We start from the raw sequence: 19330 nt of genomic DNA on the forward strand, positions 1-19330 counted from the left end.
ACATGAAAATATGTGAATACATTCTCTAAATAATAAACCATGCATTATTTAAAAAGCCATTTGCAGCACTTCTAATTCCTCTCTCCTTCATTGTAATCATCTTGATGTAAGGCCTCCTAGATCTACACAAATACTTAATGTATGTGTTTAAAATTTGGAATTGTTTTATATAAATTACACTATGAAATTCATGTTCTAAAATTCATTATTTCTTACATAGAGAAAATTTATGCTTAAGTTTCAGAATACTTTACGTGTTTGTTTTTATTGGTGTACATAAAATTTACATAATGAGTGGCTTCATTATAACAGTTACATTACATGCAAATAATGTACTTTGGTTATATTCTCCCCTCCATTACTTTCTTATGCTCCTTACCCCTCCGCCTTTTCCCTTTTCCTTCGCCTGCTTAGTAGATCCCCCTCCATTTTCACAACCATATCCCTTAACTTCCACACATAAGAGAAAATGTGGTAATTTTCTTTGTGGGACTGGCTTATTTTAGTTAAAATGATAATCTCCAGTTCTGTTCATTTTCCGGCAAACAACATAATTTCATTCTTCTTAATAGCTGAGTAAAGCTCCATTATGTATATGTAACACATTTTCTATATCCATCCCTCTATTTATGGACACCTAGGCTGGTCCATATTTGGTTATTGTGAATAGTGGTGTGATAAGCATAGGTATACAGGTGTCTCTAAAGTAAGGTGACTTTGGGGTATATACTCAGGAGTTGTATGGCTAGATCATTTTGAGAATCTCCATACTAATTTCCATAGTGGCTGAACTAATTTACTTATCCACTGGCAGTGAATAAGTGTTTATTTACCCTACCCTATCCTCATAGTTGTTGTTTTCTTGATGATAATCATCTGCCTGGGGTGAGGTAGAATCACCAGTTCAGTATAGATTCGCATTTCTCTGATGGCAAAGGATGTTGAACATTTTTTCATGTATTTATTAGTCATTTATATTTCACTTACAAAGATATTTGTTTTATTCATTTGCACATTATTAATTGGATTTTTTTTTGCTTTGGTGTTTCACATTTTGAATTATTTATACATTCTGGATATTAAACTTCTATCAGATGAATCTCTGACAAAGATTTTTCTCCCATTCTGTGGACAGTTGCTTTACTCTGTCGCTTCTCTCTTTCTGTGAAGAAGCTTTTCAATTGGATACAACTTTACCACTCGTTAATATTTGCTACTATTTTCTAAGTTATTGGAGTCATATTTAGAAAGACTGCCTTAAAATGTTTCTCTTATATTTTCCTCTAGTAGTTTCAAAGTTTCACATTTTATATTAAGATCTTTCATCCATTTCGAGATGATTTTTGTATAGGATAAGAAATAGCAAGCAAGTTTTAGTCTTCTACATTTGAATATACAGTGTTCTCAGAATACTTATGAAAGAAGCTGTCTGTTTTCCAATGTATGCTTTTTGTTTCTTTGTCAAGAGAGGGCTGTGTCTGGTAGGCCTATTTTTGGATCGTCTATTCCATTGATCTTTGTATTTGTTTTTTGTGCCATTTCCATATGGTTTTTGTTATTGTGATTCTGTAGCATAGTTTGCAATTAGGTATTGTGATAGTTCCTACTGTGGGTGTTAGGGATCTTTCATGTTTGCATATTAATTTTAGGCTTTTCTTTCTATTTCTGTGAATAATGTCATTGGAACTTCCATGAGAGTTTCATTGATATCGCTTTTGGTAATAAAGTCATTTAAAAAATACTCATTCAGTCAATGAATGAACATGGGAAGTCTTTCCATCATCTAGTGTCTTCTACAATTTCCTTCTCTGGTCCTTTATATCTTTCATTGGAGAGGGCTTTAACATCAGTGGTTAGGTTTATGCCTAGGTATAATTTTTTTGAGTCTATTTTTGTATAGATTGTTTTCCAGACTTCTTTTTTAATGAGTTCATTGTTCTAGTACAGAAAAGCTACTGACTTTTGCATGATTATTTTATATACTGCTACTTTGATGAAAGTAGATTTTAATAAAAGTTTTCAAAATACCCCTTCATGATCCTCTGGATCTCAGTGGTATCTGTTGTAATGTCATCATTTTTTGTCTAATATTGTTAATTTGGGCCTTCTCTTTGTTCTTTTTTTTGGGTAATTTTGCTAAGGGTTTGTGAACCCTTTATTCTTTCAAAGAACCAACTCTTTGTTTCATTGATTCTCTTTGTATTATACTTTTACTTCCTAATTTGTTAATTAGCTCTGATATTTCTTTCCAACTTGTTAAAATATCACTTTGATATTTCTTTCTTTCTAAATTAGGAATTGGCTTATTCTTCTTTTTCTAAGACCTTGAGAGTTATCATTTGTTTATTTGTTTGAGATATGATATTTTAATGTAGACATTTATAGTTATGTACATGTTGCTAGAACTGCTTTCATGGAATCCCATAAGTTCTAGTATGGATTTTTGGCAGTGTTGGGGTTTGAATTCAGGGATTCATGTTTGCTAGGTAAGTACATTACCACTTGAGCCATTAGTACATGATTTTTAGTTTCATTTGCTTATAGATTTTTTTATTTACCCCCTATTTTTTCAGACTCACTGATCATTTAAAAGTGTTTTCTTCAGTTTCCATGTATTTCTATATTTTCTGTAGTTTCTCTTGCTATTGATTTTTAGTTTTACTCTCTTGGCATCTGATAAAATACAGAAAGTTATTTTAATTTTCATTAAGACTTGATTTGTGCCCCTTTTGTTGGCAGTACTGAGGACTGAACTTCTGGCTTTGCACTTGGTAGGTAGGTGCTTTACCACCTGAGTCATTCCTTTAGGCCACTTTATATCTTAAATACGTCTATAAATATATATTTTCATGAAAATTCTGTGGGATGCTGAGAAAATGTGAGTTCTGCAGTTGATGGTGGAATATTCTATACATGCATGTTAGGTAGGTTCTATACATTTTGATGTATAGTGTCCATTAATTCTAAAGTTTCTTGTTTGATTTTAGGTTTTTTTTCTCTTTTTTTGTCAGAATAATCTATTGGTGAGAGTGTGGTATTGAAGTCACACACTATTATCTTGTTGGAGTCTATCTGTGCTTTTCTGCCCAGTAGTTTGTTTAATGAGGTTGAGTGAGCCAACATTATGTGTGTATATGTTTACAACTGTTATTTCTTCTTGATCAATCTTTTTCATTATCAATATGAAGTGGCCTGTCTCTTCTAATTTTGGTTTGAAGTCTGCTTTGTCATGTAAGAGTAGAGCTACTTCTGATTTTTTATATAATATCTGATTCTTAATCTTCATTTGCTTATTTATTATTCTTCTAGTGGGATTTATTCTTTCCATTAGTCTCAAGGTTGTGTTTATCTTCCTCTTCTGTGTGTAGGACCCTTTAACTATCTTCTGTAGTGCTGATTTAGTGGTCATGAATTCTTTAGCTTTTGTTTACTAAGGATTTTGCTGGATGAAGCTGGACATAGTTATCTAGCTTAACAGCTATTTTCTTTCAGGTCTTGAGGTAGACCATGCCCTTCTCTCCTGGAGTTTAGATTTTCTGTTAAGAAATCATCCATAATTCTGATGGGTTTGCCTTTATATGTGACTTAGCACTTCTCTCATGTAGCTTTCAATATTCTTTGTTTTCTATTCTTAATGTATTCACTATAAAATGACATGGAGAGTTCTTTTCTGGTCTCTTCTGCTTGGTGTTCTATACCCGAACATGTGTTTCCCAAGACTTGGAAGAATTTTTGCTATTATTTTGTTGAGTATGTTTTTTATGCCTTAGGCTTGTAACTCTTCTGCTGCTGTGCCTATGATTCATGTTTTCTCTTTCTTCTATGCTCATGATCTGTCAGTTTTGTCTTTTTATGTTGTCCTAGAGATCCTTCTTGTTCCATTAGTACTTTCTTATTTTTTTTCTTTATGGTTGCCATCTACCTTGCCTTCAAGCTGATATTCTATGTGATCAAGTCTAGTGGTGAGTTATTCAATGAAGTATTTCATTTGGCTTATTGAGCTTTACATTTCCAAAATTTTGATCTAACATTTTGCAGAATTTCTCTTTATTGGAACATTTATAACTTTTATTGTCTTCCTTATTTCATTCAGCTGTTTGTGTGCATTCTCTTTGAATTCTTTTAGGCATTTGTGATCTTTTTGATGATGTTGATCATTCTTATAATTATTCTTTGGTATTTCATGCACTTTACTATCATTACTATTGTGTTCTTCTGGAATTCTTGATTTTTGGAGGAGTCATATTATCTTGTCTCTTTAGATTTTTGTATTTATGAAACTGGGGCCAAGTTGTTAGAAGAGGTTTTAGCCTCCTGTGTTCCTTCAGATGGAGTACTCACAATGTCCTGGAAGGATTGGACAGTAGCAAGGCTGAGGTGTAGTTTCTCACCACTGGACTGGGAGTGTAGCTCATTAAGCAAACATTCATCCAGTGTGCTTACAGCACCAGGCCTGATCTCCAACACTGCCCAGGAGGAGAAAACTCACTACAGAGTCAATCACAATTGTCAGCTACACTGAAATGTAGTAAAAACAAGTTAAAAACAATCACCAACAGGGTTTCACTAACCTTGGAGGAATAAGGGAGCAAAGATACTACTATGTGAACTTAGAAGATAGTAGTTAATAAAGGTAAGAATGGAAAGAAAGTTGGAAGAATAATAGTAAATAGTACAAGAAATATAGATAACATAAAAAAAGAAGTGAATTGAAATGGAAGGGCAAAACAAGAAAGATAAAACTAGATAGATAAAATCCAACTAAAGGTGAAGGAGGAATGAGAAAAGAAGAAAAAATAATAAAACCCAGAAAACAACCAACCCCCAAAAGCAACAGCAATAAAGAAAAATTGTTGAAATGGGAATAAAAGCAAAAGAAAAAGATAAAACTGACATAACTAAAGAAAAAGAGTTAAAATGGGTTGGGCGGAGACAGAAAGGAGAGAGAGGAAGAAGACATGATTTTAAAAGTAATTATTAACTCAATCTGTGGCAGCTCATGTGGTCAATTCTGTACTCAGCAGGCTAGGCATAGAGATGGCAAACCTCAGACCAGACTTTGGGGAGAGTCCACATCCAAGACAGAACAATAAAGAAATGAATAAATGCATGAATAAAAATACAATAAAAATTAAACCATGAAACAATGACAAACAGAACAAACAAAAAAATCAGAGAGAAGTCATAGAAATTAGATGGTAAATAACAGAAACCTGAAAGCAAAGAAAAAAGAAATTTTATAAAAATAGAATAAAAATATATGTCAGTATTTAAATCTATCATTCTGGTTAACAAGTCAATATAAAAGCAATCCCTGAAAGAAAAAAGATAAAAGAAACAAGGAAAACAAGAGAAAAGATACAAATAAAAGCTAATGTTTTATAAACTAAGAGAGGACAGGTTTCCAGCCCTCTGTGTAGCAAAGGCCCTTGGCCTTGCTGAGCTGGGCAGCAATTCCTGGTGCTTCAGGTCGCTGGTGATTGGCTTCCTCTGTTTCTCTCCTTTGTTCCCCTGGCAACCCAAGCTGTCTGTAAGCAGCCTCTTGACCCCTCAGGATGGAAGGAGCAGATCCTGATCTCTGCAGCCTTCACTTGTGGTAGGCGGATAGTGGGAACCACTGCTCCTGCGCTCTGTCCCCAGTGTCCCTTCCCCAAGCTTGGTCCAGGTAGGGTACCCACTGCTTTCCTGAGCACCAGCGATCTGCCCCCAGGGAGGCTTTCAGAGTCTTCAACCCAGGCTCCCTACAGCTGGGCCAGCTCTGGCCAGGGTCAGGTCAGCTTGGGGACAAGGACCGGACCTTGCCGTGTTCCCAGAGCAGAACTTTGATACCACGTGTCCGTCCCACGCATTGTGATGGAATACTGAGAAGAAGAGAGAACCTCGCTGTGCCAGTATCTTGCAAGATCTCCAGAACTCCTGCTGAGATACTCTGTACATGTGCTGGCCTTGAGTCCAGTGTTAGTGTTTTTCCTGAATTTCTCCTTCTTGTGTTTTACCTCGGCATCCTCCCTCTTCCACACTACAACTCTCGTTGAAGTCTTTCTCTTCTTTTTTTTCTGCTCTGGGTTCATTTTCCACTTTTACTTTAGTAAGAGTCATCTGTTCACAGCTGAAACCCCAGTGTGTCCGTTGCATGTTTTTTGAGGCTTGCTCTTTCTGTTCAGTCCCCCTCTATGCTGGTGCCTGTGCCTTCCCAGACTGAGACCATTGCCTCCAACCCCTGTGGATCTTCTGTCCCTCTGTAATGCTTGCCAAAGGGGTCCACCAAATATGGTTTGCTATTGAAACCTTTAGCCACACCTGCCCTCACCCACCTCAGAAATTAACTACTGTCCAGGTGCTCCCAGTTGCCTCCCCAGGGATGCCAGAGATGGGAGGGTACTCTTAGTCCACCATCTTATTAAAGCCATTGTACATTATATTACTTATAAATCATACTTAGAAAGTCTTTGATCAATAAATATTTACTTGTGTTCACCATGTTTCATTTTAAAAACAGTGCTGCACCGACCAACTTTGTATTTTTATGCCATGTGGGAGTTCATTCATGTTAGGAGATGCGTGTATTTTTAAATTTTATAGTATACATTGGTCTTCCAACATATAGGCATCAATTTTTACTGCTACTAGCAGGGTATAAGAAAAGCCATTTCCTACCAGAGTTGCTCACAAGTTTCCATCAAATATTTTAATCACTGATAGTATGATGTGTAATTGAGTTTATTGCATGGAGCAAGAAAGTGTTAGAATGATCACAGTCTACTTCTTGCATCTCAGTCTCATCTGATCAGTGATTTTCCAAGTACCTGTTTTCCATCTGATGTCTCCAAGTTTATTTATAACTGCGCTTTCTCATTCTCTATTTTTCATTGTTAGTGTACAAAAATATAGTTGTATGGTATTAACAATAGAATTAATTACTAATTGATAATCAAGGTAATTAATTAATATGATTGTATGGTATTATTATTTTCTGAGACTTTGATGAACATTGATTTCTAATAGCTTTGAGATGTGTCTGTGTGTATGGTGCTAATTCCTAGAGATTTTATACATTCAGCATTCAGGATTCAGGATTGTGTTATTTCTAAATAAAATCAATTTAGAGATTTTGTTTGTTCACTTTGTTTTTGATAAAAGTTAACATTTTTGGCTCTTTGCCTACCTTAAGGGAAAAGCAGTCATGCATTCCAATCTCTCATGTCATGCTTTTAGTGTTCTTTGGATAGTTTTTCATTCACTGAGAATTATTTTCATAAATGAAGTTTCATTTTATCAAATGGTTTTTTTCATCTATTCAGATGAGCAGGTAATTTGTTCTTTATTGTGTTACTACAGTGTATTTCATTAAGCGAAGTTTAGGTGTGAAATCAACCCTGCATTCCTGAGATGCCTCCCATTTGGTAATACTTTGTAGTCCTGTAATACTATTTATATGATAGTGGATTTTATTTGATATTATTTTGTCAATTATTTTGCGTATATCTTTATTTAGGTTAGAGTTCTGTAGTTTGCTTTATCTTTTAATGTATTTATCTAGCTTTAGTATTAGGGAAATATTGGCTTTATAGAAAGAGTTCAAACGTGTTCCTTTTTTTTTGAGATAAGGTCTTGAAATGCTTCCCAGCCTGATCTCCAACTCATGGACACAGATCTTCCAGCTTAGCTTCCTGAGTAGCTGGGACTACAGGAGTACACTATAGTATCTCATTTTCCTTTTCTATTTTTTGAGAAAATTTCTGAAGGATTGTGGTCATCTGTTCTCTAAATATTTGATAATGTTTACTGGTGAAGCCAAAGACAATTTTGGCAATTAATAAAATATTTTTACTTGATACAGATATTTATATTCATTTCCTTATGAGTTGTTATAATAATTTTTGTCTGTCTTATTATGTATCTGCCTTATTTTACATGCTTAATTTGTTGGTATGAGATTATTAAATACAGTATTTTATAATTCTTCAAACATTTGTAGAGTCAGTAGTGATCTACCTATATTTCTGTTTTGGAAATCTGTCTTTTCTTTTTCTAGGGTAATATAAATATTTCCAAATTTTGTTGATATTTCCATAGAAACAATGCTTTTGTTTTGCTGATTTTTCTTCACTGTTTTTTGTGTTGTATTTACATGATTTTTGCTCTAGTTTTTTACTTATCTCCATTTTGAGTTTAATTTTGTTTTGTTCTAGTTTCTTGGGATGTCAGGTTAGATTACTAATTTGAGACCTGATTTATTTCCTGATGTAACTTTTTAAGGCTGTGCATATCTCCTTAAGGACTACTTTAACTACACAACCAACATTTTCATTTTATTTTCCTTTACTACAAAATATTTCCTGATTTTCTTTTATTTCTTCTTTGACCAATGGATTATTTCAAAGTATGTTGTTTAATTGTCCAATAGCAGGGAATTTCCTTTGGTGTTTTCTAGTTTGGCTCCATTATTGTTGGAGAAATGTTTGGTGTGATTTTAATACTTTTAAATTTATTGAATTAAGTTTACAGGTTTATTGCCTATTCTATTCTGGATAAGGTCCCATGTGTTCTTGAGAAGAATGTGTATTATATAACTATCAGGTTAATTGTTCTGGATGTGTGTGGAAGTAAAAATCAAGATTGTTGCAGCTTGTTCAAGAGAGACAGCAAAATTTCTCTGCCAGTCTTGGAAATCATGTCTGACAGGATACCGTCTACCTCACTAACACAAGTCCCTCAGTATTCAACTTCCAAATGAAGAATGCTATTTGGAAATAATGTGCTTTCAAGGCTACAGATTGTGTGACAATGTCCAGTCATGGAACTTCTGCTGACTTAAGGCCTATTACAAAGGATGTACTACTTAGTGATAACTTCCTCTCAACACTTCTTTAGCAGCCCACCATGTTCAGTTAAATGCATGAACAGATCTTCAGCACCAGTCTCAATGCACTAAAATCAACTTGTGTAACTAACAGGGCTGACCGAAAGTCTCTCAAATAGGTTGCTTCACTTCATCCTATTCTTCTCATTCTTGCCTTCTAAAACTCAGTCCTCCTACCCTTGACAGAATACTTGCTTGTTTTATAACTGAACTTGTAAGTCACAGTTTGTGAATGTATTTTGTACCCAAATAGAAAATTGTCATTATTTTTATTTTAACAGCATTTATGATTTTTTAACTTATAAATTGACAGCTTTGTTTAATGTCCTCCATATCTAACCTGACTTCCTGTCTAGTTTCACTTATTATCCACAATTTATGTTAAAATTTCTAACAAAGGCCACTGTAAACCTGATTCCCGTTTATGTCTGAATCCTATTTTTCACTCCATATTCAATTCCGATTGTCTATCCTGTGCCGACACAGTGCCAATTAACTACTATGGATTGAAGTCACAAGTTCTGGAGTTCAAACTCTTCGTGAGTAGTGTGACTATTTTATGCCTTTTTTAGGGCCATATAAATTTTACAATAATCTTGATTATTTTAAAAAACTTTGATTTATCCTTTCATTGGATTGATTTGATCAATGTATCCTTGAAGGAAACTGAGCTTCTTCATTAGAGTGCATAATCCATAGACCTTAACAGTTCCTCAATTTGTCCCGTTCAGTTTTGTCAATGTTGTTTCATAATGTCCTATGTTAAGTGTTATAATCTGAGAGAGAGAGACGAAAAGATAGAGAGAGACAAAGAGAAAAGAAGAAGAAGAAGAAGAAGAAGAAGAAGAAGAAGAAGAAGAAGAAGAAGAAGAAGATGATGATGAAGAAGAAGAAGCATACTCTACTCTCTGTCCTTCTAATAAAACTAGAAATCCTACAATGGCCCCCTTACTTTCATGACCACATGTAAACATAATTACCTCTCAAAGGCCCAACTCCAAATAAAGTCACGTTGGGTGTCATGGCTTCAACATATTTATTTTGGAGGGATAAAATATAGCATTCACTATATTATAGAAATATAATTGATTTTATATATGGGATATTGAAACTAACAACCTATGGATTAATTCCCTTTTGTTTCTAAAAATAGCTGAAAAATAATTTTGGCTATTGATGGACACAGTAATTCATCTGCAAAAGTCATGGTTTTATTTTTCATTGTTATCATGCCCTTTGACTTCCTTCTCTTATACTGTTGGGTAAGCTATCTAATATAATGATATATGAAAATAAACATAGTGAGCATTTGTGTCTTGTTTTCAATAATTACACCATTGAATGCATGATTTATTACAGCTCACTATTGCTAGAGGGGATTCTTTTCTATTGTGCATGTGCTCAGGAACAAGGATGATATGGGATTTTATTAAATCTTGTATCAACTTCATTGACACGATAATATATTAATATGCTGAAATATATTCCTTGTCTTTTAAATACTACATCAACTCTCTTTTTCTACCATTAATATATTTTCATGATGGATTTATATTTTCTTGGGTTAATGCTTCCCTTCTACTCATTTAGTTTTATTTAGCAGTTCTTTCTAAAACTTATTTTGATTATATGTGATAGTATTTCCATACTTTCTAAACATTTTTCATGTATCTTCATACCACGGATATATTTTTTCAGTGTATATATTTGAATTTTTTATATAGTTTCATCATTTTGCCATATAGCAATATTTACTCTGTTTGATTTTTTAATTTTTAAACAGAATCTTAAAGGTATAGTTGACATGAAATAAAATGAATGTTTGTAAAGTTTAAAGTTTATTGAGTTTCTACATATACATACACCTGAATTCATCACAATAATTAAGGTAAAAACTTACTGATCATCCCTAAAATGTCTTCATTTTTTCTTTTTTGTGGCCCCAGGTTTGAACTCAGGTCCTTGTACTCTCAGAGCAGGTACTTTACTCCTTGAGCCACACCGCCAGTCCATTGTGCTATGGTTATTTTGGGGATGGAGTGTCAGGAACTATTTGCCTGTGTTGGCCTTGAACCTTGATTCTCCTGAACTCAGCCTGCCAAGCTACAGGGGTTACCAGGTGTAAACTACTGGCATCCAACCCCAAAATGTCTTTGTACACTTTTAAATTACACCCCTAGTTACAACCAACAACTAGTGATCAGTTTTCTGTCGTAGTAGTTAACAGTTTAGAGATGTAATTACAGGGAATCATAACTTGTGTATTGTTTTCATATGTTTTGTTTTGCATAGCATAATTGCTTTGAGATTAATCCATTTATTAATTAAATTCTATTGTTATGTGATAGCCATCTGTTTTTTCACATTTGTTCACAGGTCTTTGTATCAATATGTGTTTTTACATTTTCTAAATACTTACGTTTGGAAGTTCTATATTTTTATATATTTTATACTCATTGTAGTATGGTATCACTTTAAAATTCTCACAAGCAGTTTATAGAGTTTCTTTGCTTCATACCCTTGTCATATTTGCTATGGTTTGCCTTTTTAATATTGACTTTTCTGGTAGATATATATCTCATTGCTACTTTAATTTGCATTTCCTTAATGACTAATGATGTGGGCATATTTCCATGTGCATATTAGCTATTAATATCTTTGTTGAAATGTCTATTCAAATATTTTGCCTACTATTTTCATTGTATTATTTGTCTTCATATTATATCTAAAAGTACTTGGTGTATTCTGCATTATGAGTCTTTTGTAAATCTTTTCTCAGTGTGTGAAAAGAGAGAGGAAGAGAGTTCTCTTCTTATGTGTGTGTGCACCCCATCAGAAATTCACTTTGCTTTGTTCAGTTTTGACTTAAGTCTACCTGTTCTTGTTTTTTTACATGTTCCTTCCTAATCTCTGGCTTTTATTTTGTAATCATTTTACTTTAGCTTGAATAAATCCTTGTGTACATTTTTTATTGAATGTCTGATGTGATGAACTCAATTTTTGTTAGTCAGCATTTCCCTATCACTTTAAAGAAGATATTTGATTGCAAAATAATTCTAGACAGTCCAGTTTTGCCTATATGTTTATTGATATCCTTCTATTTTCTTCTAACTTCTATTTGTCAAAATACAACTGTCAGTTGGTTTTGCTTTTGCAATTAGTTTATTATTTTGCTCTCTGCCTACTTAAATATTTTCTTCTTCTTTGCTTTTCCAGTTTCTATATTATTATAAGTCTATTCATAATTTTTAGCCAGCTGTTCAAAGTGCTGTTTGTATATTTAGTTTTATGTCACTTTTCATTTTTAGAAAGTTAGTAGCTCTTACATTTCCTAAATCTGACTCAATTCTTTAGTCTCTCTCTTTTGTAGGACTTCAACAAGATAGACATCAGAATTCTCTTTCTTGTCTCTTACTTTTTCCTTCATCTTTTTGGATTACTAAGCTACATTTTTGAACAGTGTCTTCTGACATATTTTCCAATTTATTATTTCAAGTGATTCTGCTGTTTTGAAGTTAAAGTATTACTTCATAATTGCAATTATTTTTAAATTTCTATTATTTTTATTGCTCTTTATTGCCTGCCATTATCCTGAATTTTGTCCTTAGCTCTTTAAACAAATACCTTTTTAAGTTGGTACCTAGTAACTTCATATCTGTGGACCCTGAGGAGTTGGTTTTGGTTATCTGTTTTGTGTGCTTTTTGGTTTGGTTTGTTTGTTTTCATTTTATTCTTTTTTTTTGGGGGGGAGGGATTGTTGTTACATTTGTGCATCTGCTTTGGGTACTATTTATTGTTAGTAGAGATTTTATTTTCACAACTGTTCAGAGAAATAATTTGAAATTTAAGATGATTTTTATCCCTCCAAAGAGAATTTTTCTTGTTTTCTTTGGGCATCTATGTAGCTAATGATCCAGAATCACTTGACTTTCTCATACTTTGGAAGGTTTAGACTCCACTCTTTTTCCTCCTAACCTCCACAGGTTGTCAAAAATTCTACTCAACTTTCTAACCTTTTAGTTCACTTGGAAAAATGAAATCTCACAGCCAAAAAGTAGCATCAAAATCTCTACTCATCCCCTGTCCTCTGTTTTTTCCTAGATCAGAGACAGTAATGTTTCCCTCATTTGTCAACTCTTCAACAAAATCAAGAGAGTGAATGGCTTTGACCTGGAGTGGGTGGTGGACACCTGTAATCTCAGCATTTGTGAGGCTTAAGCAGAAAGATCACAAGTTTTAGCCTCAGTTACATAGCAATACACTGGCTTAAAATTCCAACAGATAGGGACATAGCTCTGTGGAATAATGCACCTAGTATGTGGAAGGCCCTGAGATCGATCACTAGTACTGCAAAAATAATAATAATAAGATAGGCAAAAAAGAAATAATATAGAGAAAATAGAAGAGGGTGGCTTTGTATTTTTTTTCCAATATGTTTAGTCATTGTGATTGGACAAGCTGGTCTGAGTTACCCATTTTTCCTTTTAGAAGCAGAAGTCTAAAAATTTTTAGAAGATATCCAATAAATACTTCATAAATGGAATACTAGAGTCATTGTATAAATTCTGAGTGAAAAAAAAGTGTGCAAGCATATTGATTTAATTGTAGCAGAATGAACAATAAATATATTGATCAGGGCCTAGACAGGCTACACTACTTGTGTTAACTTGGCTGTATTTGCTAATTATTTCTAATTCCCAATGACCCTAGCCAAAAAAAAAGAAAAGGAAAAGAAAAAACTGTTGTTGAGTGCTTCAAGTTTTGTGTTATGTACAGAGGATGATAGGATAACACATGGAATGTGAAGGCTGTATCACTGAGAATGGTAACAGAGTAGAGAAATAGATAAAGGTAAATTAAATGCAATAATTCCTGGTGAGAGCTCCTCTTCCTGATTCCTATTGAAACTCACACTGCAAGTTCACAAATCTCTTCCTCCTCATATATTTGAGCAGTAACAACTCTCTGCCCTTCAGTAGATTTCTATCTATCTGTAAAACCTTGCATTTTAGGCAGGTGCAAATGGTTCACATCTGTAATCCTAGCTACTCAGTAGGCAGAGATCAGGAGGATCACCATGGTTTGAAGGCAGCCCCAGGCAAAGAGCTTATGAGACTCTATCTCAAAACAAAACAACAACAAAAAAACCCATCACAAGAAAGGACAGCTGGAGTGGCTCAAATGGTAAGGGCACCTGCCTAGCAAGGGTGATGCTTTGAGTTCAAACTCCAGTGCTGCCAAAAAGTAAATAAATAACCAAAACTTTGCATCTTACTTTTCCTACTGTCTGAGAAATCTTTCAGGGCTCTGTTTCTTTAGTACATATTTCTGGTATATAAATGCCACATCTGTCCAGGAGAGGTGGTACACACCTTTAATCCCAGCTCCTTACAAATCAGATACAGGAGGATTATGAGGTCAGCTCAAACAAATTTAGCAAGATCCTAGGTAGGAAACAAAAATACAAATGAAAGGGCTGGGAATGTGACTCAAGAGGTAGACCACTTAAGCACAAGGTCTTAGTTTCAACCCCCAAGTACTACCAAAATAAATAAATAAAAGCTACATCCTATAATGACATTGCACTTTTACCTGGCCGAATTAATTAATGTTATTATTTGAAATTGCCTCTATTAGAATTTCATTCATTGTTTAAATTAAAATATTGCCTCTTTAATAATGATCTGAGGTAAGTTATCACTCTACTCTTAATTTCTTGCCAAACCACAGACCCAAATTCCAAATAACCTCCAAGATAACAGATACCACATTGATTTTCAGGGACTTCTCAGCTCAACATGCTCAGAACTGTGCTCGTTATCTGCTTGCTGCTGCTATCTACTTACAGGCCTGTTTTCTTCCTGAAATGACTGATTCATCAATGTCATAAAAGACTCTGTTGTGAATAGTCTTAGAACTTCAAAGATATCATTAATGAGAATGCAGGAATGAGATACAAATTTGAATTAGGAAAGACTGCTGAGAGAAGCTGCCAAAAAATTTGGCATTAATTGATATAAGACAGAACAGAATGCTGGGGAAGATAGCACATGCCTTTGATTTTGGGATTGGGGAAGCTAAAGTAGATGGATCATGAGTTCAAGGCCAGCATAGTCTACATAGTGAGACTTTATCTCCATGAAATAAATGAAAAACACAAAAAGGACAGAAAACAAGTAATACGAGTCAGTTCAACTTTTTTTCCAAGTGGTATCTTCTGGATCTTGAATGTCTTCTAGAGACATTCAAAGGCTTGTTAAAGGCTTGGTCCCCAGCCTGGGTATTACTAGGAAGTGATGGAACCTTTATGGTCTGTGGCCTACTGGGAAGAATTAGGTCATTGAGGGTGTGCTTTTGAAAGGGGTTTAGGGACTCCAGACCTTCTTTTTGCTTTCTTTTACTTCCTGGCTACCATGAGGTGAGCATTTGTCACCACACATGCCCAGGCATGATGCTCTGCTTGTCATAGTCCCAAAGACAATGAGGTCAATCAAACATGCATTGAAATCTGTAAAACCATGAGCCAAACTTTCCCTCTTTTGAGGTGGATTATCTTAAGTGTTTTTGTTACAGCAATAGAAAGTTGACTGAGATACTCAAAAACTTGATTTTTCCTTGAGAATCCTGTGTCTGTTCATAGTTCTGCTACTTTGACTAGAGCTACTGCTAATACTCATGATGGCAGCTAATAAGGATCATGCATAGAATGTTCAGGACTGCTCTGAGTGATTTGTGTGCATTTATTCAATCAGTTCTCACATAAGAAAGTGAGAGAAAGAAATTGAATACTTTGCTGATGTTTACATTGCTTAGAATTAACTCATGTCATATGGGAAGTTTGATTTTTTAAGATGTGAAAGAGCAGATGATATTCCTATAGGCATGCTTTATTTGTTGAAGAAAAGGTTGCTAGAAACAATCTGACATTCTGATGGCTTGAATTTCACCTTGTCTCACAGTTCTCTTGGAACTTGTACTGGGAATCTTGTCCTAAGGTCTCCTAGACAGCTCCCCTTACCCTACTGAGAAATTAATGAATACTTCTCAGAAACACAACCTGTCACCAGCTATCAAATCCCAACTATCTTATTATTTTAAACATCGTAGTAGGAAGGTGAATGTAGTGGAAATATTATGTACTCATATATGAAAATGGAAAAATGAGATCTGTTAAAACTATTCCAGGAATGGGGGGAAAGGGGATAAAGGAGAATGACAGAAGAAGTGCATTCAACTATGATGTATTATAAGAACTTTTGTAAATGTCACAACGCACCCTCAGTACAAGGGTAATATGATAATAACTGAAATACAGTAGAATAAACTCTAAGCAACCAACCACAACTCTTACACAGAAAATCCTCAGGTTGAGCATGCATACATATACATGTAGCTTATTTCTACTAAATGCACATTTGTAAAATGAAAAAAGAATTATAGAGTACTAGTCAATGATGACTTTGAAAACATTTCTGGTTTCCTCCAGCAACAACTTTTCTATTGCTTCTGTATTCTCCACTTTGAATACACTGTCTCTGTGGGAAAATGAATACTAGTTCCAAATCCGGATTTGTTATATTTGTGGGAAATGATAATTAACTAATTCTATAACCTTGGATGTTTAATGCATTTCTCTGGACTTCATTTACTCATCTTTAAAATAAAGATACTGGAACAAATGATCTTAAATGTTCCTTACAGTTCTTCTGTGATAAGGTACAAAAGAAGATAATTTATTCTCCAGTTAGGGATTTCTTCAGATGTCTCTCTCTCTCTCTCTCTCTCTCTCTCTCTCTCTCTCTCTCTCCCTGTGTGTGTGTGTGTGTGTGTGTGTGTGTGTGTGTTTGTGTGTATGTGTATAATTTCTACCTATGGGTGACTATAGCCCTTAATGACCTTAACACAGTTTCCTCAGATCCATACATTACAACTGATATATGTTGGTGCATTTAGCTCAATTTAACTATGTGGCATCAGGGAAACGAAGAATTGAAGTTATGATTTAATTCATGACATTTTATAATCTTTTCTTCTAAAAATCTATATCTAGCAATGAATATGTGATAAACTGCTTTTTTCGTGCCACTCACTGTTAAAGTTAGTTCCAAGGATGTTACAAAGAAGTTTCCTATGAAAACAAATCAGAAAATGAAACCAAAGGATGATATAGGAAATGCGAGTTTGCATTTCCTGGCAGAGAGTCTGCCTGGAAGCTAGGCACCATCTCCCAAACCTGCAAAGCACGTAACTATCCCTCTAAGCAGAAGGAACTGGGGGAATCTTAGGATGAGGAAGGCAGAGCATCACTTACTTCACAGGTTTTCATCCAAGTGTCAGAACTCCACAGTGAACTTTGGCCAGCTGGAGAGGGCAATGGGTAGTGAAGGTAACACAAGTCTTATTTTTTATATATGATCCAGCCTTACAGAAAAGAATACCTATAGACCTGTGAATACGGGCATCTTACCACAAAAGAAAAAGATGGTTCAGGCTCTGTAAGGACTGTAATCATAGGAAGGGAAGAGTGGTCACAGGCAAGTGATAAAGAAGCAGAGCGACAATGAGGGAAGTGTTACCAGTGAGTTCCTGACCACATGAGCCTGTGGTGGGGGGTAAAGTGTCCCATGTAGGACCAGAGTGCATGTGAATTGATCTGGGTGTCTAGATGATTAAGTAAAAGGACCATTGACTTAAAAGAAAGTGCACCATGCAATACAGAATAGCATCATAAAGGAGAAAGAAAGTCATTCTACAAGAGGGCTATTAAAAAATCTTTAAAGGTCAAAAAGTTCTTCAGCAGTAGGAATATATTATCAGTGATAACAGCTTTCTGTCATGTGGATTAGGAAATTTAAGACACATCACTGAGTGCAGAGTGAATCAGAGACCCATTGCAAACCATCAAAAGGTACTGAATTGGATCCACAAGATGTCATGATGCAGAAACTTATAACTACCACCTTTTAAAATTTTTACTTAAAAAATATTATGAAATTAAAACAATATCTGTAAGTCAGTGATTCACAAATTTACTGAGTATAAGCATCACCTATGAAATTATTTAAAGTGCTGTTGCTGAAACCTCACCCTTGAGATGTCCCCAGGTGCAGGTCTGAGTCTTTATAAGTTCTCCAGAAGGTGTCAGGCACCCTAGGTGAAGCACCAAGCCTTATGTTTACTCCTCCACACACTCACATAGCACTTTGTTTTACCTATGAGTTCATGCTCACAGAGGCAGCTTCCTTCTGAAGATTGTGGGGGTGGATGTACAGAAAGTGATGAAATCAACACCAGATGTGTAATCACTCATGAAGTTTAGCACTACATGAAATAGTCATCCATTCAGGAAGATATCCATCATCATGGATGTGTACATGCACATAAATGTTTTTTCTAAAAGAATTAGGTACACATAAATAAAGTGAAAGCAGAGATTTTTGGATACCTTTCAAGTAATACTACTGTTCAAAGCTATGCATTCTTAGCAACTTGTCCTGAATCCAGCGAGAAAACCTGAGAGCAAATAGAAACTCCTGCAGGGTAGCCCAGGCAAGGACCCTAGTCCATAAGTACAGCAGTTACATTTTGTTTATCATCTCAATCTGAATAAATATACTGAAATATGAGTGAAGACAAGATCAATTTTCAGTAGGAACAAATTGCTTTGCTTTGGGATATTTGGGAAATTACCTAACTACCATTAGCATATTAGATCTATTCTTTTATACTTTTCCATCAGTTCCAACTACTGCAATAAAATTCTCGTGTGCGATTTAACGGAGGCATTAATGAACTAGATGAGTCTATAACATGCAGGTCAGTTTTATCACCCTTTAAAACACCTGTATTAAGATATTTTTATCCCAACCACTATAGGAAAGAACTTTTTCAATGTACGTTCCCCAAGGGGAAAAAAAAATAGAGAAATTTACTATAATTTAATTCTTGATAAGATCTTTAAAACTTGGAAGTCACAAAATGTAATCGAGATCTACTTTTTAATTTAATTTCCTAAAAGGTGCCATTAAACCTCTGCAAATTATGTTCACTGTAAATGTGACTTTCCAATGCAGCAGCTACGCAGAAGGAATTTAACGTCTTTCAGAGATATGTTAAGTGAAGTTGCCTCAGTATTAAAAAGTGTGGCCTCCTGTAAATTCCCATGAATTTACATGACCAGCAGTATAAAGGATACTTGCTGGCCAGAGAGAAGCCAAGATTTCATTTGATAGCTCTAAAAATCATGTGTTGTGGAACTACTATCTTTTTACTCAAGGGAAATCCTCACAGTGAATAGCTTTAGGGATACAAGGCTATTATTAGTGTCCCAACCATTTCCTGATTACTGGAGTAACATGGTGAACAAAGACACCAGTGAGCCCTATCAATTTCTGAATAACTCTATTGAACATGTGATGTATGCCAGCTCTGACAAAGAAGGCAAGGTGTCACTTCATGCCTGCATCC

The sequence above is a fragment of the Castor canadensis genome, chromosome 2, assembly GCF_047511655.1.
Source record: "Castor canadensis chromosome 2, mCasCan1.hap1v2, whole genome shotgun sequence".
NCBI classification, from domain to species: Eukaryota; Metazoa; Chordata; class Mammalia; order Rodentia; family Castoridae; genus Castor; species Castor canadensis.